This window comes from Haematobia irritans, chromosome 4, assembly GCF_050003625.1.
Source record: "Haematobia irritans isolate KBUSLIRL chromosome 4, ASM5000362v1, whole genome shotgun sequence".
NCBI lineage: Eukaryota > Metazoa > Arthropoda > Insecta > Diptera > Muscidae > Haematobia > Haematobia irritans.
In genome coordinates this window covers 109,705,443-109,727,869 of record NC_134400.1, presented here as the reverse complement: position 1 = coordinate 109,727,869, position 22,427 = coordinate 109,705,443, and the positions used below count along the sequence as shown (strand labels likewise).

The window sequence follows — 22,427 nt, the reverse complement described above, 5'->3', positions numbered from 1 at the left end:
AACTGTATTTGGGAGTCAAATGGAATGATAGATGTTTTAGACTTCTATCGGATGGTAAAAAGGGATATTTCAAGATGTGTTTCGGATTAATATATAGCCTAGAATAAAATGGAAGCACTGCTCCTCGGGAGAAATGTGGCCAATGTGGGTATATGGAGAAAGATCGACATCCAGACTTATATGTGAAAATAAATGTTTTAGTACTTTATCAGATTTGAGAAACAAATATTGCAAGTAGACGTGTGCACGCGAGTAATAGTTTGCTCACGCACACTCACGACTGAAAACTCATACTCACGCACGATATTTTTTGGTACGACTCACGCACACTCACGAAAAGAAAATTTGTACTCACTCACACTCACGCACGAAAACGTCGTGACTCACGAATAACTTTGTGATTAATTTACCTTACCGAAGTGTCTGAAGACATGAGCATTATTAAAATCGGGAGTGTTATTAAACTCTTAACATCTCAGGTGTCACTAAAATTGTAATTGAATTTAACTCTTAAGCGTTTTATGTTGGAGAGCAGGAATATTTTCGTGAGTGTAACTCGTTACTCACGCACACTCACGAAGATATTATTTTCGTGACTCACGACTCACGCACGAATCACGAAAATGTTCGTGAGTCACGACAATGTCGTGTCACGTGCAGTCGTGAGTATGCGTGAGCGTGAGTAAACTATTACTCACGTGCACACCTCTAGTTGGGGGTTTGTAGACCATATAGGTCTACAAAATAGTGGAAGCACTGCTCCTCGAGAGAAATGTGACCACTGGGGCCAAATGGAACAAGATGAGTATCCAGATTTATGTGTGAACGATTTTGTGGTCCTATATCCGACGGTAGAAACGGATATTGCAAAATAGGTTTGAGATTCTCAATATATGTCCTACAAATGTGACCACTGTGTCTAAATGGAAAGCGATGGAATGAAAAGTGGATGCTCTCCGACAATCCTTGGTCATGTCTCAACATCGATGACAAAGCCGAATATCCATAGGAAGAAGCTTATGGTGTGTATTTGTTGGGACTAGCTTGGTATGGTGTGAGCCACCGTGGTGCAATGGTTAGCATGCCCGCCTTGCATACACAAGGTTGTGGGTTCGATTCCTGCTTCGACCGAACACCAAAAAGTTTTTCAGCTGTAGATTATCCCTTGTCATTGAGCGTAACATGGAATCGGGCAGCACTCAATGATAAGAGAGAAGTTCACCACTGTGCTATCACAATGGACTGAATAGTCTAAGTGAGCCTGATACATCGGGCTGCCACCTAACCTAACCTTGGTGTGGTGTACTATGAGTTGCCGCAATCAAGTGAAACGATCACAGGAGCTTTGTATCGCACAAAAACGATGTGATTGGAAACATCCGAAAGGAAAGTCCTAACCCACACGCCGCATAGCCCAGACATTGATGATGACCTGGCTGATCAGCATTTTCATTCTTATAAGGATAGGTTAGGTTAAGTTGAGTATAGTATATGGACCAATTGTTGTTAGGGGCCATATACTAACACCACGTTCCAAATTTGAACCGGATCGGATGACTTTTGCTCCTCCAAGAGGTTCCGGAGGTCAAATCTGGAGAACGGTTTATATTGAGGCTATATATAAGTATGGACCGATATGGGCCAATTCTGGCACGGTTGTTAGAGACCATATACTAACACCATGTTCCAAATTTCAACCGGATCGGATGAAATTTGTTTCTCGTTGAGGCTCCGCAAGCCAAATCTGGGGATCGGTTTATATGGGGGCTATATATAATTATGGACCGATGTGGACCAATTTTTGCATGGTTGTTAGATACCATATACCAACACCACGTTCCAAATTTGAACCGGATCGGATGAAATTTGTTTCTCGTTGAGGCTCCGCAAGCCAAATCTGGGGATCGGTTTATATGGGGGCTATATATAATTATGGACCGATGTGGACCCATTTTTGCATGGTTGTTAGATACCATATACCAACACCATGTACCAAATTTGAGCAGGATCGGATGAAATATGCTTCACTTTGAGGCTCCGCAAGCCAAATCTGGGAATCGGTTTATATGGGGGCTATATATAATTATTGACCAATGTGGACCAATTTTTGCGTGGTTGTTAGATACCATATAGCAACACCATTTACCAAATTTCAGTACCATCCGACCTACATCACTATCCGACCTACATCACTAACAACTACTTGTGCCAAGTTTCAAGTCGATAGCTTGTTTCGTTCGGAAGTTAGCGTGATTTCAACAGACGGACGGACGGACATGCTTAGATCGACTCAGAATTTCACCACGACCCAGAATATATATACTTAATGTGGTCTTAGAGCAATATTTCGATGTGTTACAAACGGAATGACAAAGTTCCTATGGCGGAGGGTATAAAAAAAATGAAAAATCAGTTAATCGGCCTCATCACGCCGAAGACCGATTACTGTTGAGTTTTAGCCAATTGCCGAAGAAACCAAGTCTTCGCTAGAGGTGTGCACGTGACACGAAATTGTCGTGACTTACGAAAGTTTTCGTGACTCCCGCTGACGGCAACGGCGTGCGTGTGCGTGAGGGTGATTAACTAACCAAATGTCATGCGTGAGCGTGAGTCACAAAAATAATATCTTCGTGAGTGTGCGTGAGAAACGAATTTCGGAAAAACGCGCTCACGAAAATAATCCCGCTTACGAACATAAAATATAAAATATTACTCACGTGCACACCTCTAGTCTTCTCTCGAGCTTTAATTGCTACGGTGGGTTATGAATGAGGGTTTATCTGATTTTAACATCATCTCGGATAAACTGCCATTATAATATTTATAATAATAACAATAAATGCCAGCGTTATGAGGACCTAATGGTGAGAAATTGTTTGTGTGCGCCTCCTCCACCCAGTGTTTTGATTTTGGGTTATGACTACCCTTTTTGATGCCATATGCAAGTAGGCAGCTATTTTGTGGCTTACTTGTGCGTACCAATTGTTCCAAACAGCGCCAGAAAATGAGGTTTTGTCGATTTAGACGTATTTCTCATATCGAAGATTATGCAACAAGTTGCACTGACTTGGGCCCTTGAGGTTTTTATGGGCTTCTGGTTTTCAATTTTGTTTTGTTTCTGCTTTTGTTTTCTAATTTTTCATTGACCCTAATTCTTGCCCATTTAATTCTTAATGGGATTTTATGTTAAGACTTGTCGTTGTTTTTGTTTTCTTATATTTTATTTTTTCTTTTACGAAAAAGATAGAAACGTTTTAAACGTGTCCAACCACATGAAGGCAATAAAAAACAAAATGCTAACTTAAAACAGGTTAAATTCCTATCTTGCTTTCGGCACGTATGGGTACACTGCACCCATTCACCAGCCAAAGGTATTGGGCCAACTGTAGAACATAATGATTTACAGGTGAAAGTATTCTGAAAACGTAAAAGAGAATCAAGAAAAATGTTGAATATTTTTTTAATTTGAGAAAGAATCTATGCAAACCATACTTGGAACCATTTGAAACATCTCTAAGCGTTAATAAATCATGATATTATAGTTTGCCAAACAAAAAAATTTAGGTTATACTAGTAAAGATATATGAGAATTGCAAATTGTATGTATGTATGTATGTATTTATCATAAAGCCATTTCAATTTTGACATTTTGACAAAATGAAAAATTTACCATTGAAATTTTGTAAAATTGTGGTTTGTATACACTAAAAAAAAAAACAAAAAGGGAAAATGTAGGTTAATTGTATTAAAGTATTACACTGAAAAAAATATTGTCGTGAGGTCAAAGATTTCATGTCTTTAAAATACGAATGAAAATTTTGCTTAGCATAAAAGAGGCATTTCTCTAATATAAAATTTTTTTCCTTGTCCAAAAGTCGACAAACTTTTCAATGAAGTCGTGTTGTCCTTATAATTTAGTGATTTGATTTAAAAATGGGTAAGGTCAACTTGACTTTAATAATTCAGAAAAAATCTTTAAATTTAATGAAATTTTCTTTAAATTTGTTGTCTTTGTGCATCTTGACTACAAAGCAAAAATCGTTCAAATATAGGACATGTTTTTCAAATTTTTATTTTAAAGAAGTTTTTTAATTAAAACATAACATAATTTCTACTGAAAGTCGAGTCTTAATTTTGGAAAATAAAGTTGTAGTTAACTCGTTTTTAAAGCACTTTAATAGCATATGAAGAAAAAAAAACTGAAAAAGCGAAAAATTAAAATTTGCTTCCCAGAAGCAAGTACACAAAACCCAAATTTAAAAGAGAATTGTGTCTTAAAAGTATCCTAACTTGTATTCTCCGCTTCTTTGGCTCGGAATCAATACCAAAATTTTTCTTTTTTTTCAGTGTACAAACGCCGACATAATAAAATTGAATGAATCTTTTTGAAAATTTCAAGAAAATTTATTAGATGCAATTAATGTTGAGGGAAATTTCGCACTTTGAAGGAAAAAAATGGGGTTCGACATCGCAAATATGCCCTGCAAAAAAGGGCTTCATAAAAAGTAGTTTGGATCCCTAACTTGTGATTCAGACGTAGTGCAAATGTGGATAATTTGCCATGAGTTTTACATGGCATGTCATACGACGCAAGAACTTCATTACCCTTTGCATTGCTTTAGAAGTTGTGCCTTGGAAGTTCATTTGAATGAAGAAATTAAAAAAAAAAAACTAGAAAACATATTTTTTCACCAATTTCACTTTTTATTTTTATCCATATTTTTTTATTATACTTTTATATTCTAATTATCTAATTTTTACAATTGGAAAAACTTTCCGACCGGTGGTTGAACCTGGGTGTGTTGGCACCATAACAGAACTCCTTAGCACACTCAGCCACAAACGCCCTTGAAAACGAAGCATCGTCGAAACGTCACTTCCAATTTCGGTGATATGATCGTAATAAGACATCATGGCATAACATCCTAATGACTTCTCGAGATGTTCTTTATTAGTATGAAAAAAATAAACAACACAGGTTCAAATCTCACCAGCGGCAAATATTTTCACCAAATGTTTTTTTTTTCAAAAGACAGTTTTTGTGTTATTTTGTTTTTTGTTTTTCAGTGTATATTTTTGTAGAAAAATATTTTTTCCATTTAAACCCAATAAAAAAATAGATAGCTCTCATAATTTACAAAAAAAATCAGGCAATGTTTTCCTAGCCCTACATTTTTTATACCCTCCACCATAGGATGGGGGTATATTAACTTTGTCATTCCGTTTGTAACACATCGAAATATTGCTCTAAGACCCCATAAAGTATATATATTCTGGGCCGTGCAAATGGACCACATCGGAGCCTCTAAGAGAAGCATATTTCATCCGATCTGGCTGAAATTTGGTACATGGCGTTGGTATATGGTCTCTAACCACCATGCAAAAATTGGTCCATATCGGTCCATAATTATATATAGCCCCCATATAAACCGATCCCCAGATTTGGCTTGCGGAGCCTCTAAGAGAAGCTAATTTCATCCGATCCCGCTGAAATTTGGTACGTGGTGTTAGTATATGGTCTCTAACAACCATGCAAAAATTGATCCATATCGGTTCATAATTATATATAGCCCCCATATAAACCGATCCCCAGATTTGGCTTGCGGAGCCTCTAAGAGAAGTAAATTTCATCCGATCCCGCTGAAATTTGGTACGTGGTGTTAGTATATGGTCTCTAACAACCATGCAAAAATTGATCCATATCGGTTCATAATTATATATAGCCCCCATATAAACCGATCCCCATATTGGACTTCCGGAGCCTCTTGAAGGAGCAAAATTCATCCGATCCGGTTGAAATTTGCTACATTTTGCTAGTGTATGGCCGATAACAACCATGCCAAAATTGGTCCGTATCGATCTATATTGTATATAGCCCCCAAATAAACCGATCCCCAAACACAGAAAAATCAGGATTGCCACTCGAGCCAAAAATAATGTACCAAAATTTTATTGCCATAGAAAATGTTGTCAAAATTTTAAATGTCTATAGAAAAGTTTGTCAAAATTTTATTTCTATAGAAAATTTTGTCAACAATTTATGTATTTACGAAATTTTGTCAAAATATAATTTCTATACAAAATTTTATTTCTATAGAAAATTTTGTCAGAATTTTATTTTTGTTAAAAATTTTGTCAAAATATTTCTATAGAAATTTAGGCCGATAGCCTCTAGTTGCTAGTGCCCGTATAAATAAGTTTATTATAATTTGTAATTATAATAAATTGAGTAATAAATAAATAAATAAAATATTTCTATAGAAAATTTATGAAGCATTTCATAGTTGGAGAGGAAGGAGGAGAGGAAGGGAGCCACCGTGGTGCAATGGTTAGCATGCCCGCCTTGCATACACAAGGTCGTGGGTTCGATTCCTGCTACGACCGAACACCAAAAAGTTTTTCAGCGGTGGATTATCCCACCTCAGTAATGCTGGTGACATTTCTGAGGGTTTCAAATCTTCTCTACGTGGTTTCACTGGAATGTGGAACGCCGTTCGGACTCGGCTATAAAAAGGAGGTCCCTTGTCATTGAGCTTAACATGGAATCGGGCAGCACTCAGTGATAACACAGAAAAAAATTTCACGAACATTTTTCCAATTAAAATTTTAATTGAGTTTTAAAAAATATTCAATTAAAAATTTCATTGATTCAACAAATTTTTTAATTGAAACAAAAATCAATCACAAAAATTAATAGTATCAATTAATTTTTTAATTGGATCAATTAATTTTTTAATTGACCTTCAATTAATTTTTTAATTGATACTATCATTTCTGTAATTGAAGACATTTCAATTAAAAAATTAATTGGATCAATTAATATCGTGATTGAACCAGAAAAACAAATTTTTGTGTGAAGAGAGAAGTTCACCACTGTGGTATCACAATGGACTGCATAGTCTAAGTGAGCCTGATATATCGGGCTGCCACATAACCTAACCTAACCATAGTTGGAGAGGAATATTTTGCAAAATATTCCAAAATATCAAGAATTCTATCAATGTAGCAATTAGTAAAAAATGTGCCATTTTTGGTAGACTCGTGTTCATAATTGTATACAGCCCCCATATAAAGCGACCCCCCATATTTCAATTCTGGCTCTATAATTAAAGCACAAAAGTTCATATCGGTTCGTAATTATTTCTTCCCTATATATACTGGTCAAGAATTCAATATATACGTATTTAATCGACCTTTCTTTTGTCTACTATATATCCCGCATGGACTAACTTACAATTTAGAAGATGATGTTAAGAAGTTTTAAGATGCCTTGCCATCGGCCGCAATCCAAGTAATTTAATTGTGGATGACCGTCTTTTTAGTAGAAGTTTCTACGCAATCCATGGTGGAGGGTACATAAGATTCGGCCAAACGGCCGAACTAACGGCCGTATATACTTGTTTTATATTGCATTTACTATAAGTTCAAAAATAAACAATCAATAAATTACAGACGCTGTAAAGTGAATTTTCGAAAAATAGTCAGACACAAATTAACTCTAAATCATATATAATGCTATAAACAAATTATTTTCAAATATAAACGCCTTCTGGACGTTGATTGAAAACAATTTAATATATTTAGTATATTTCACCAATACGTTCAAGATGTCCTTCTTTCTGACTATTTGAATGTTTTCACCACATCAAACTCTCGCTTTATACTTTGTGGAGGGAAAATAAAGAAAAACCGGCTTAAATATTTGGATATCATTTTGACTTGACCGCTTTAGTTCACATCGTCGAGTCATAGTGTAAAATAAATACAAAACTCTAAACTTGTTTAGATATTGGTTATTTTCAATATTTTTTTTTTTTTGCAATGAAAAAAGTGGTTATTGCACTCTTAGCAATGTATGTTGGAAATCTAACAAATGCACTGGCCTGTACAGAGTCTTTCCAATGCTACAACTAACGGCATTCCACAAGACCTTATGGTAATAATATGGCTTTGATCGACGAGGAGAAAAGAAAAACTTTGAAAGAGCTGTACGGAAAGGTGATCGGGGATGATTGAAGGCCTTTAGAAGAAAATAAAGACTACAAAAAATATTACTATGATCTTTCAGTTTGGAGAAAAGAACTATGTTGGTTGCTGATCATAAAGTATTCTGTTTTTGTTGGCAGTACAAACATTATTTTCTTTGGGAACGTATTTTTTCCATAGTATTACTTTTTTGATATTTAAAAAAATGATCGCAGTGCAAATGTAAAACTCGTTTGCATATATAATTACAGCAATCATATTTTTCTTCTCCATATATTTTCTCGTAAATGGGAAGAATTCCTTTCTTCGTAATCATAATATTTTCGACTGCGATAAAATCTTGCCAATACTAACAAAGAAAATTCAGATGATAAATTTGTGGAAGTAATCAGAATTTTAGAATCCATTAACATTTGTATGACCGCCGTTTGCCTTGACTCCGCACGCAAAAAATAATTCTTTCGGATCCCCGAATTGGCTTTCGGAGCCTCTAAGAGAAGCAAATTTCATCCGATCCGGCTGAAATTTGGTACATGGTGTTAGTATATGGTCTTTAACAACCATGCAAAAGTTGGTCCATATCGGTCCATAATTATATATAGCCCCCATATAAACCGATCCCCCGATTTGGCTTGCGAGGCCTCTAAGAGAACCAAATTTCATCCGATCCGGCTGAAATTTGGTACGTGATGTTAGTATATGGTCTCTAACAACCATGCAAAAATTGGTCCACATCGGTTCATAATTATATATAGCCCCCATATAAACCGATCACCAGATTTGACCTCCGGAGCCTCTTGGAAGACCAAAATTCATCTGATTCAGTTGATAATGGGTACGTGGTGTTAATATATGGCCTCAAAACATCCATGCAAAAATTGGTCCACATCGGTCAATAATTATATATAGCCCCCATATAAACCGATCACCAGATTTGACCTCCGGAGCCTCTTGGAAGACCAAACTTCATCTGATTCAGTTGATATTGGGTACGTGGTGTTAATATATGGCCTCAAACACCCATGCAAAAATTGGTCGAAATCGGTCCATAATTATATATAGCCCCCATATAAACCGATCCCCAGATTTGACCTCCGGAGCCCCTTGGAAGAGCAAAATTCTTCCCATTCGGTTGAAATTTGGTACGTGATGTTAGTATATGGTATCCAACAACCATGCAGGAATTGGTCCATATCAGTCCATAATCATATATAGCCCCCATATAAACCGATCCCGATATTTGGTTTTGGAGCCTCTTGGAGGAGCAAATTTCATCCTAGTCAGTTGAAATTTGGTACATTCTGCTAGTATATGGCCCTTAACAACCATGTCTAGGTCCATATCGGTCTATAGCCTCAGATAAATATAGCCCTCAGATAAATCGATGCGCAATCACACATATCGATTCGTAACTATTTGTATACTTACCTATACATACATTTTTTTGTCTAATATATACCACGTATGGACTAACTTACAATTTAGAAGACGATGTTAAGAAGTTTTAAGATACCTTACCATCGGTAAGTATTACCACAACCCAAGTAATTCGATTGTGGACGATAGTCTTTCGTAGAAGTTTCTACGCAATCCATGGTGAAGGGTACATAAGATTCGGCCTGACCGAACTTACGGCCGTATATACTTGTTTTTTTTTTTAATGTGATTCCGAGCCAAATATACACCCTCAAAAAAAATGCTTATCTAACATATGTTCCAAACATATTTTGCAGGAAGCACATATATTATTGGATACAACCGAAACATTAATATGTTTGTTTTATGTGAACATATTATATGTTTGGAAGTATTTTGAGCCCAAAAATATTATATGCTTGGAAGCATTTAATACCATTTTAAAAGCATTTAAAACTTATTGTGTTTTGTACTTAATTTCATTTTTACCTTTAAGGCCGGTATTAAGTTGGCATTATCGCTCTAATAATTTCTTTAATAATTCATTTTAAAGAAAATAAACTTTTTCAATTGTTTCAGCTGCTATTTCCTATCCGATTTACCTTAAATTGAAAATCTAGAAGTATTTTAGGACCAAAAAGGTGTGTCGAAATTGGGGTGTATCAGTCCATGTTTTGGTGTAGCCCCCCATATAGACCGATCTCTCGATTTTACTTCTTGGGCTTGTAGAACCTGTATTTACTATCCGATTTGCCTGAAATTGAAAATCTAGAGGTATTATAGGGCCATAAATTGGTGTGCTGAAATTGGGGTGTATCAGTCCATGTTGTGGCACAGCCGCATATAGACCGATCTCCCGATTGTACTTCTTGGGTGTCCAGAAACTATATTTTCTATCCGATTTGCTTGAAATTGAAAATCTAGACGTATTTTAAGTTCACAAATAGGTGTGTCGCAAATGGGGTTTATCGGTCCATGTTTTGGTGTAGCCCCCATGTAGACCGATCTCCCGACTTTACTTCTTGGGCTTCTAGAATCCGTAGTTTATATCCAATTTGCCTGAAATTGGAAATCTAGAGGTATTTTAGGACCATCAAAAGATGTGCCGAAAATGGTGCCTATCGGTCTATGTTTTGGTATAGCTCCCATATAGACCGGTCTCCCGACTTTATTTCTTGGGCTTCTAGAATTCGAAGTTTTTATCCAGTTCGCCTGAAATTAGAAATCTAGAGTAACTTTAGGACCATAAAGATATGTGTAGAAAATTATCCGTATCGGTCCATGTTTTGGTGTAGCCCCCATGTAGACCGATCTCCCGACTTTACTTCTTGGTTTTCTAGAATTCGTAGTTTTTACCCAATTTGTCTGAAATTGGAATTCTAGAGGTGGACCATTAAGAGGTGTGTCGAAAATGGTGAGTATTGGTCTATGGTTTGGTATAGCCCCCATATATACCTATCTTCCGAATTTATTTCTAGGACTTCTAGAATCCGGCTGACCACAAATAGCACAGCCGAATATGGTGCGTGTCGACCCATGCTTTGGTTTAGCCCCCACATAGACCGATCTCCCGATTTAACTCCTTGAGCTTTTGGAAACCGTTGTTTTCATCCGATTTTAGATCGATTTTAGACCCTCAAAAATCTGTATCGCATTTATTTTTACAGGTCCATTTGCTAAGGCATCGATTTAGCTTTTTGAGGTTACACCCAAAGAAAAAATATTTCCCTCCGGAATGAAGTTTTAGACAAACGAAATTCCCCTTTCGTATAAAGTATTTTCGTCTAGAGCAAATTAATCCGAATTTTTGATAAACGATTCAACGATTGTCTCTAAAATTTGTGTCAAAAGAAAACTTTGTTTGTCTAAAATTTCGTTCCTCAGAAAATAAAACTCTTCTTTCAGGGTATACCAGGCTCACTGATCATGAAAATTGCTTGAAACTGAAAGTAAAATTTCCAGATTTTACTCCTCACAATCATTTAAATAATGGCGGAAAAACATAACAGATTTAAGATTTTAAATTAATGGGTTATTTCATCATTTACACGATGTATTTATGATTTTTCTAAAACTCAAACAAAATTGGTTTTATAAATCCAGAATCTGATCTAGTCCTCATAGGTAGAATCTTCGGGAAGCGTACTGGTTGAACTGATTTGCTTGGGAGAACATTTGTCATCATACCCCCTGAAATTCTATATATTATCAAGTAACCCGCTACGACGAAGAGTTTTCAAAGTAAACTATTATATTTGATTCATGGTGGTGGGTATTTAAGATTCGGCCCGGCCGAATTTACTGCTGTATATACTTGTTGAGTCTATTTACGGTAAACCTATTATTTTTGAAGAGCTAGTATGCTTGCGACGAAGTACATATTTTTCAACTGCTGGTATGCTTGCACCGAAGTACTTTCCTCCAATGTCATGCCCATGTAAAAGTATTGCTGCTGATATATGTACGAAGAAGTTGTTACCTAATTTGGTGCAGGCATACTTGTACTCATACCTGTTAATAGGAGTTTTTGCTGGGTTTCGTAAATCCTTAAAAAATTTTAAGGATTTTCTTCAATAACATACTTCATCGTTTTATGTTATCTCTTAAATATCAAGGTTTCAAATTTCATCTTATCTTCTTGCACATGAAAAACATTTCTCACAATCGACATTGGTCTGAGGATTGTTTATACACACAAAAAAATAAAATATGATTTTGTACATAAATTTGTACATTTTTATAAATTTATGGACTTTACGGTCTATATATAAACCGATATGGACTTAATTAGGCATGGTTGTTAAAGGCCATATAGTAGCTCAGTGTACCAAATTTCAACTTAATCTGATGAAATTTGCTCCTCAAGAGGCTCCAAAACCAAATCTGGGGATCGGTTTATATGGGAGCTATATATGATTATGGACCGATATGGACCAATTTTGGCATGTTTGTTAAAGACCATATGCTAACACCACGTACCAAATTTCAACCGGATCGGGTGTATTTTGCTTCTCCAAAAGGCACCGGAGGTCAAAATCGATATGAACCAATTTTTGCATGGTTGTTAGAGACTATATACTAACACCACGTACCAAATTTCAAACGGATGTAATTTTCTTCTCTTTGAGGCTCCGCAAGCCAAATCTGGGGATCGGTTTATATGGGGGCTATATATAATTGTGAACCGATATGGACCAATTTTTGCATGGTTGTTAGAGACCACATACCAACACCATATACCAAATTTCAACCGGATCGGATGAATTTTCCTCCAAGAGGCTACAGAGTTCAAATCTGGGGATCGGTTTATATGGGGGCTATATCTAATTATGAACCCATATGAACCAATTTTTGCATGCTTGTTAGAGACTATATACTAACACCATGTACCAAATTTCAGCCGGATCGGATAAAATTTGCTTCTTTTATAGGCTCCGCAAGCCAAATCTGGGGATCGATTTATATGGGGGCGATATATAGTTATGGACCGATGTGGATCAATTTTTGCACGGTTGTTAGAGACCATATACTAACACCATGTAATAAATTTCAGCCGGATCGGATGAAATCTGCTTCTCTTTGAGGCTCCGCAAGCCATCGGTTTATATGGGCGCTATATATAATTATGGACCGATGTGGACCAATTTTTGCATGGTTGTTAGAGACCATATACCAACACCATGTACCAAATGTCAACCGCATCGCATGAATTTTGCTCCTCCAAGAGGCTACAGAGTTCAAATCTGGGTATCGGTTTATATGGGGGCTATATCTAATTATGAACGGATGTGGACCAATTGTTGCATGATTATTAGAGAATATATACTAATACAATGTACCAAATTTTAGCCGGATCGAATGAAATTTGCTTCTTTTATAGGCTCCGCAAGCCAAATCTGGGGATCGGTTTATATGGGCGCTATATAAAATTATGGACCGATGTGGACCAATTTTTGCATGGTTGTTAGAGACCATATACCAACACCATGTACCAAATTTCAACCGGATCGGATGAATTTTCCTCCAAGAGGCTACAGAGTTCAAATATGGGGATCGGTTTATATGGGGGCTATATCTAATTATGAACCCACATGAACCAATTTTTGCATGGTTGTTAGAGACCATATACCAACACCATGTACCAAATTTCAGCCAGATCGGATGAAATATGCTTCTCTTAGAAGCTCCGCAAGCCAAATCTGTGGGTCCGTTTATATGGGGGCTATACGTAAAAGTGGACCGATATGACCCATTTGCAATACCATTCGACCTACATCAATAACAACTACTTTAGCCAAGTTTCAAGTCGATAGCTTGTTTCGTTCGGAAGTTAGCGTGATTTCAACAGACGGACAGATGAACGGACATGCTTAGATCGACTCAGAATTTCACCACGACCCAGAATATATATATATATATATATATATATATATATATATATATATATATATATATATATATATATATATATATATATATATATATATATATATATATATATATATATATATATATATATATATATATATATATATATATATATATATATATATATATATATATATATATATATATATATATATATATATATATATATATATATATATATATATATATATATATATATATATATATATATATATATATATATATATATATATATATATATATATATATATATATATATATATATATATATATATATATATATATATATATATATATATATATATATATATATATATATATATATATATATATATATATATATATAGATATATATATATATATACTTTATGGGGTCTTAGAGCAATATTTCCATGTGTATGTATTTCAAACGTAATAACAAAGTTAATATACCCCCATTCTATGGTGGAGGGTATAAAAATCCTAAAAAGCCACAAATTTAACAAATATGTTTAGCCTATGGCCTCTGTAGCCAATGCTACTTTTCCTTCTAATATTATTCTTATATTATACTATAAGTCTAATGCTGTAAATAAATAAATAAATAACATATAGGGATTATTTTGTCGGGATCCCGAAAAATTCCGGGGTTAAAAATAAAAAATCCCGGAATACGAGATAAATCCCGTCCCGTACCGGGATTTCGGGACGACATAAATCTCGAATGATACATTTTTTTGTTTACGTTTGCACCATTATGCCCATATTATCTATAGATCGAGGCCTGCGATGATAAAACCTTAAGGCCTTGTCTTTTATTTCTGCCTTTTATAGTCAGGAGCCACAACATTATCACAAATATAGTTAACTGGAGAAGACTGGAATGTGGACATTCCTGTGGACAAAAGTGTGCGCCGGGGGCTATGGTGTTCCATAAAACGGTGTTAACGCCATTCAAATGTTTACTTAACTGGTCAAACTAATGGAGGTATATTATTGGTATGACCAGCTAGTCCAACCAAATGTGATACATACGAGCCTAGTTCGTTGAACACTGGTACAATAAACCTGATTTCTGATAAACAGGTAAAGAGTAAAGCTCAAGAAAGAAACAAAAAACAGAGAGAAACAAGCTTTAATCTTCCAATGGCCTTAGTTATATGTTTGGGTTTTATTTTTTGTTAAGAATCTTAAGAAAATCGTAATAAACAAAAATCTAGGTAACAAAAACACTACAAATGACGAACAGAAGAGACAGACAGAGAGACAACGATCACACGTGCACAGAAGGTGTTCTCATATTCTAAGGTAATATCTTTTTAAATTGCCCCAGGTTAGTTTGGTATGATTGCTCCCATTGCCACTGAGAGTTAACAGGGCTACATAATGATGTTATAATAAAATTTTGTTTTACAAAACACATGCTGGGTAAAGGTTGGAAAACAATTTCTAATTTGCTTTATGTCAAATGGATCTCAAACCTAATACAGTATTTTAATACAAAATGAATTCTGTTTATTAAAAAAAATGTTTTGTTCTATTTTGAGTAGTTATATAAATTTTAACCAACCCCAAAGGAATTTTGCGTACTTCAAGCAAATCTTAAAAGAAGGCGTAAACGAAAAATGTGTAGAAAAAGCTCATGTTAAATATTAACTAAAACTTGAGGGCCAGTATAGTTTATCTTTAGCCTACCTACCTCTACACTAAAAAAAATGTTTCTAATTAAATCACAAAATTAATTGATCCAATTAAATTTTAAATTGAAATATGAATGTTAATCACGAAATTTATAATATCAATCAAAATTTTAGGTTAGGTTGTACACGCATAAAAATAATTCTTTCCTCCCAAACGAAATTTTAGACAACCAAAGTTCGTTTCTCATTTGCTTTTAGCTGTAAGGAAGTTTATTTGGAAGAAAAGTATATACTTTTTGTGATAAACGTTTATTCTTTTCCAGGATGTAAAAACAATTTCATAAAGACAAACTCAAAAAAAAAACATTGTTTTCTTGCTAATTGCATTTTCCCTCACATCTTTCTCACATCCACGAATTTTTTTAGATCTCAACACCTTTTCCTGTAATACCAACAATGTAGAAGAAATTATACGATTTTATAAATTTTTAAATTTTTTTAGCTTTCGCCTGGACGGAGAATCGAACCGCGGACCACGCACTTTGTAAGCCAGCACACTAACCACTGAGCTATGTACCTGTTATGGTCATCAATAGATAAATATCCATATAAGTTAAATTTATATAGCATAGCTTGCGGCATTTAGTTTGGCACCGTGGAGCAGTGGTTGCTACGTCCGACTTGCATGCCAAGGGTCGTGGGTTCGATCCCTGCTTCGACCAAAGTTTTTTTGTTGTTCTTGTTTTTTTACATATATTCCAGATGTGTTCGGAAGATTCCGAAAAAATGTTCAACATTACATTGTAGTATATTAAAATTTGAGCTATAAAACGTGTCTTATTAAAGACCTAAAGTCAGAAAAGAACAGTGTTTGATATAAACGAAATGGACTGTGTTGTTGTTTCAAAAATAACTTTTTATTGAAAAAATAAAAATTTTGTAACAAACGAATTTTTTTGGTGATAAAAGTTTAAAATTTTCGAAGCAATTCAAAAAACTCTAACAAAAGAAAAACGTTTTCGGTACACGTTTTCCAAACGTTTTTTTTCTTTGCGTGTAGAGGATGACATCAATCTCAGAACAACCAGCCCTGATGAATGCAAGTATGTTCCTTAAGCTGCCCTCCCGCAGATAAGTGAGAGCCTGAAAGAAAAAGGAGCCCAGTATCTTGTTTCTTCTAAAGGATAAAGCTGGACACTGGCACAGGAAGTGGTACGAGTCCTCCGTAACTTCCGGGTCCAGGCACCATCTATAGATATCATCGTCTTTAAGTCCTATTCTTACACTGGTAGAAAAATGGTTCGTACTATTAACGAACGGGTTTCGTTGATTACTTTTCGTTAATATTACGAAATTTTTCTTTATAAGAACGAGAGTCATCGTTAATACAACGAAATCAATCGTTAAAAGACAATTTTGTGTTTTGGTTTTTCGTTATATTAATGAAACACGTTTCGTTAATATTACGAATATTGACTTTGTAATTTTTTCAAGAATTAGAATAAAAAAATTTTCCAAGATGAAATTATTACAATCATTTGCACATAGAGAGTAACTTTTGGAAACTTTTAGCCCTTAAAACAGTCGTTTTATATACTTCGAAACTGGAATTGGAAATGTCATTTATAAAACGAAAGCGATCGTTAATATAATGATATGGATCGTTAAAAAATAAATTTTAAATTGTTATATTTCGTCATATTAATGAAATATGTTCATTAATAATACGAATGGGAGTTTGAGTATTTCTGCCTCTCCGTACTCTCTCTCTAAAACGTCTCTCCATAGTCTCTCTAATACGTCTGTAACGTCTATGTAATTTGTACATACACATCTAAGCATGGCAATAAGCACATGTTTGCGTGTGCGTCTTGAAAAACAAACGGTAAAAAGTTCAACAGAAAACTTGTCTGATGGGCAAACCTTAACAACATTTACGTTCTTTTCGCTGAAGAGTGCACAGGCTCATTACAGTTTCGTTGTGTATAATAAACATAGATGGTGGGTGAGTTGGTGTTTTTTGTATATTCGCAAGAAATTTAGTGTAAATTTTTAATCTTTAGTGAAAATGCCACGGGGAAGTGAACTTTCAGATGAAGAAGGTGGAACAATTACCGTAATGAACCTTGGTTGCAAAAATAAATTGGATAAATGGACACGGCTTCAATTCAAATACAATAATTGGTTGGGTTTCATTAATATAACGTTTGTGTTCATTTATACAACGTTCGCCTTTCATTCATACAATGAAAAAAATGGGTTCATACAATGAATGATTTTCGTTCATATAACGTATAAGCTGCATCCATACAATGAATAAATTTCATTCATACAACGAATAATATTCGTTAATACAACGAAAAGGCTACGTAACAGCAACGTAATTATTCGTTAATACTACGAAATGTACTCCATAAAGGGTTTCGTAAATATAACGTAAAATTACGTTGTTATAACGAAATGCTACGTTGGCTGACTTTTAATGAAGAATTTCGTTAATACAACGTAGAAATTCATCGTATTAACGAAACTTTTTCTACCAGTGTACCATGTGTTTCCCAAGCGTGTTATATCCTGTTGTGATACCAATCAATGGCCGCAATTCTTTTCTATTCATCGACATCAAAATTTCGCAGTTCCTACACACAAATTTTTTTTTTTCTGATTCAATCACCAAATTAATTGATCCAATTAATTTTTTAATTGAAATGTCTTCAATCACGAAAATGATAGTATCAATCACAGTTTTAATTGGGCATAGAAAAAATTCTTGATTAAAAAATTAATTGATTTTTTTCAGCAAATTTCAATTAATTTTTTAATTGATTCAATTAAAAATTTAATTGATGTTGATTGCAAAACTCAAATAATTTATTAATTAAAAAAGGTAACTATTTTTAATTACTTTCTGAATTGGCTTAAAGTTTTTATTTGGATTAACAAATGATTGATTGAAATACATTTTTCATTAAAAATTAAAAAAAATCAGCACTTTTTTTAACTGAATTAATCTTCCGAATTTGATTAAAAAGTTAATTGTATCAATTAATTTTTTAATTAAAATTTTTAAAATGTTCAATCATTGACTTAATTAACTTAATTTTCTATCATGATTAAAAAGTTAATTGTATCAATTAATTTATTAATTGAAAAAATTTTCAACTTCAATTAACTTTTTAATTGGAAATATTTTGGTGATATTTTTTTCTGTGTACGTTTCTCTTCGTCCCATATCAACTTGGTTTGCTCGCAACCATCCGAAGAGACCCAGCATCTTCGCCATAGTTCATCATATTTGACCTCTATCCTGTAATGATAAGAAGATAGCGGAGGAAAAACGCCCGCTAGGACATTATTCATTCAACGAGCGCCCTCCTTAGCCAGCAAATCCGCTTTCTCATTTCCTATTATCCCATAGTACCCAGCACAGAGTTCTATTATGCTGTTCAGTGAGAACCTTGAGTTCTCTACGCCAGCGGCTGACTGCCCTAGACCTTTGGTCGGCACTGCACAATGCTTTTATAGCTGCCTACACACAAAAAAAATTCTGATTCAATCACGAAATTAATTGATCAAATTAATTTTTAATTGAAATGTCTTCAATCACAGAAATGATAGTATCAATTAAAAAATTAAATGTTAATTGATCCAATTAAAAAATTAATTGATACTATTATTTTTGTGATTGATTTTTGTTTAAATTAAAAAATTTGTTGAATCAATTAAATTTTTAATTGAATATTTTTAAAAACTCAATTAAAATTTTAATTGGAAAAATTTTCGTGAAATCTTTTTGTGTGTAGCTGTCGATGAAGAAGCTGATATAGCTTCTGAATAACGACCTCATCAACAGCAACTCAGCAGCCTTTGTGATCGCAGGAATCTCAGCCTGAAAAATACTGCAATCACCATCCAGCGTGTAAGACTCCCTTATCCCCAGTTTACTACAATAGATTCCGCTGCTCGTTCCTTCCTCCATCTTTAATCCGTCCGTATACATGTTCAGGGTTCCGAACGGTATCCTCCTGTCTTCCCACTCCTCTATACTTGGTATAATGTATGTCGGTTTGTGGTGATAAACATGCTCCGTGGCCATAGGGTCTGTCTCTCTATACTGCTCGGCCAGAATTTCCGTATGCCTGCAGGCAGTCCTCTCCAGCGTGTTCAAGCTCTTAAGTCCCAGAAGTGTCAGTTCTGCCGTCTTCCTTACGTGTAAATCGAGTGGGATAATTCCCATCAGTACCTCCAAAGCGGCAGTGGCTGTGGTCCTCATAGTGCCTGTCATATAAATAAGTGCAGTCCTATTTATTCTCGACATATGATTTTGGTGTCTCACGATTGCCCACCAAACATGACAACCATACGTGGCCACAGGCCTTACAACCGCGGTATAAAGCCAGCCAAAAAGAAAAGGCCTCATTCCCCATCTTTGGCCGACCAATTTCTGACACGAGTATAAGTTTCAATTGGGTATAAAAATACTTGATTAAAAAAATAATTGATTTCATTAGCAAATTTCAATGAAATGTTTATTTATTTATTTTATTAATTAATTCAATTAAAAATATAATTGATTGTTGATTGCAATACATTTTTAATTAAAAAAGTAACTATTTTTAAATACTTTCTGAATTGACTTAGTGTTTTTAGTTTGATTAACAATTATTTGTTTGAAATAAATTTTTAATAAAAAATTTAAAAAAAATCCATCACTTTTCTTAGCTGACTTAGTCTTCCGAGTTTGATTAAAACTTTAATTGTATGAATTATATTTTTAATTAAAAATTTAAAAAATATTCAATCATTGACTTAATTAACCTAATTTTTCTGTCTTGATTAAAAAGTTACTTGTATCAATTAATTTATTAATTGAAAAATTTTCAAATTTCAATCAACTTTTTAATTGGAAATATTTCGGTGATAGTTTTTTCTTGTGTATATAAGATTTGGCCTGGAACTTACGGCCGCATATTATTGTTTTAATTAAAATATTTTTGCATCAAAAGAAAAAAAAATGTTCTCAAATTTTGAGTTCAAAACCAAACAAGAAATTTAATTGTGCAATCTAATTATCTAAAATTGATGTATATACACCATGATATAAGAGAGGGCGGGAGGCATATATTGTTGGTTTTACTTATGTATAAACATCATTCACTAGATTTCTTCTTCTTTTGCCCAAGGCGATAAAATGTACGGTTATTTTATCTTCAGAACTAACAGAATTGTAAGCTAACCACGGAAATGTGGTCTCAGGTTTTGCGATGACACCAGCTGGGAAACAAAAGCGGTTGTTGTGTTTTTTTTTTAATTCTGTTTTCATTATTTCTTTTTTTATGTCGTAATACAGGGTAAAATAAATTGGCATACTTTAAATGATCTCGAGGAGAATATGAACTCGAAAACAAAAACAAAAGCAAATTCTAAGTAGAACCCCAGCAAAAAAATTTGGAAGTTCTTCCAAAGGCACAGCTTTAAAAGCACTTCTAAAAGATGTACTCCCAAATATGTTTTTTATTTTAACTACACAGGAATTTTTAATTCAATTATTTATAACTCGCTTTTTTCTTATTTTTAATGGGTAAATTTAATTTTTTTGGTTCAAAAAGGTTAAAAACATAGTACACCCAGAAAACAGGGGCTCTAATGCCAACTAAACTTTATTTTAGTTCATGAAGATTATTTGATTTTAGTTAAATTTTTCACAATATGAGTAAATGTTCCTTATTTGAATAATTTTTTTTCTAACTTTAATGACATGAACTATAAATAAGAAAAAAGGTGGTATACAAATATAGTGCATAATTTTACTAAAAAATAAAATAGTTCATATTTTCCTAAAATTGCAGAAGTTTGCTTAAATTGAGTTCATAAGTCTCTCCAATGAGTAAATTTTACTAAAATTGTACCAGTCTCGAACTTCGTACAGCGCTAAAGACATTTTAACAATTTTTAAATCCAATTTTTTCTTTCAACATATGAAATTTTCTTAAAAACAGAAAAAAAAATAATTATTTAAAAAAAAATTTCTTCAATTTGACAAAAAGTATTAACTAATTTGTAACATGTTGCAATTAGAAAACTATTTTAGTTAAAATTTTCTAAAATAAACCTAAATTTTTTCCACGGTGAGTTCACTTTTTTTTGGGTGTAAGCATTAATAAAATTGTACAAATTATGGAAAATTTGTCGAAAAAAATTCTAAATCCATTCAAGAAATATTGCGAATTTTTCGAAATATTTTAATTCAAACGTTACACCCAAGCGTTAGAATGCATTAAAAATCATAAAAAAAAAATAAAAATCATAAAAAAATTATAAAATTTTTTTATAATTTCAGTGCAACGGCTGTTGAAATGGTGGACATCAGTCCTATGACAAACCCATGTAAAATTCATCGCTTCTGCGCCAATTTTGCACTACTTCCGGATCCAAAAAGAACATTTTTACTACTTTGTTGGCGACGTTTTTTTTTTTTTGCTTGGACCTTTTAGTACATTAAAATTATTTTATTTATTCAAAAGTGCTAACTTGGATCAACTCCAATGAATTTTGGGCTTGTCATAGGACGAAAGTACTCCATTTTGGATCCTTTTCATTGCTTCAGAAGTTGTGCCTTGGAAGTGAATTTGGATGAAAAAATTTAAAAAAGAAACATGTTTTTCCAATTTGTTTTTTTTTTTAATTTTATCAGTATTTTTTGTTACACTTTTATTTTCTTATTATCCAATTTGTACAAATTGAAAAACTTCTTTGCTTCTACTGGGGGTTGAACCTTGGTCTGTTGGCACCATAACAGAACGCTTTAGCACACTCAGCCACAAACGCCATTGAACACGATGCATCAAAACGTCTATTCAAATGTTTGGGATATGAACCTAATATGACACCATGGCATGACATTCTAACTACTTACTGAGATGTTCTTTATTATTATGAATGAAAATAAAGAACGCTGGTTCAAATAATAACTTTTAT

General features: G+C 33.8%; 1 protein-coding gene across 4 annotated transcripts in view; it reads left to right on the top strand.

The window, feature by feature from the left end:
- kst (spectrin beta chain, non-erythrocytic 5 kst) overlaps positions 1 to 22,427 on the top strand; it is a 232,521-nt gene that overhangs the window by 37,158 nt on the left and 172,936 nt on the right. The gene's annotated exons all lie outside the window — the stretch shown is intronic.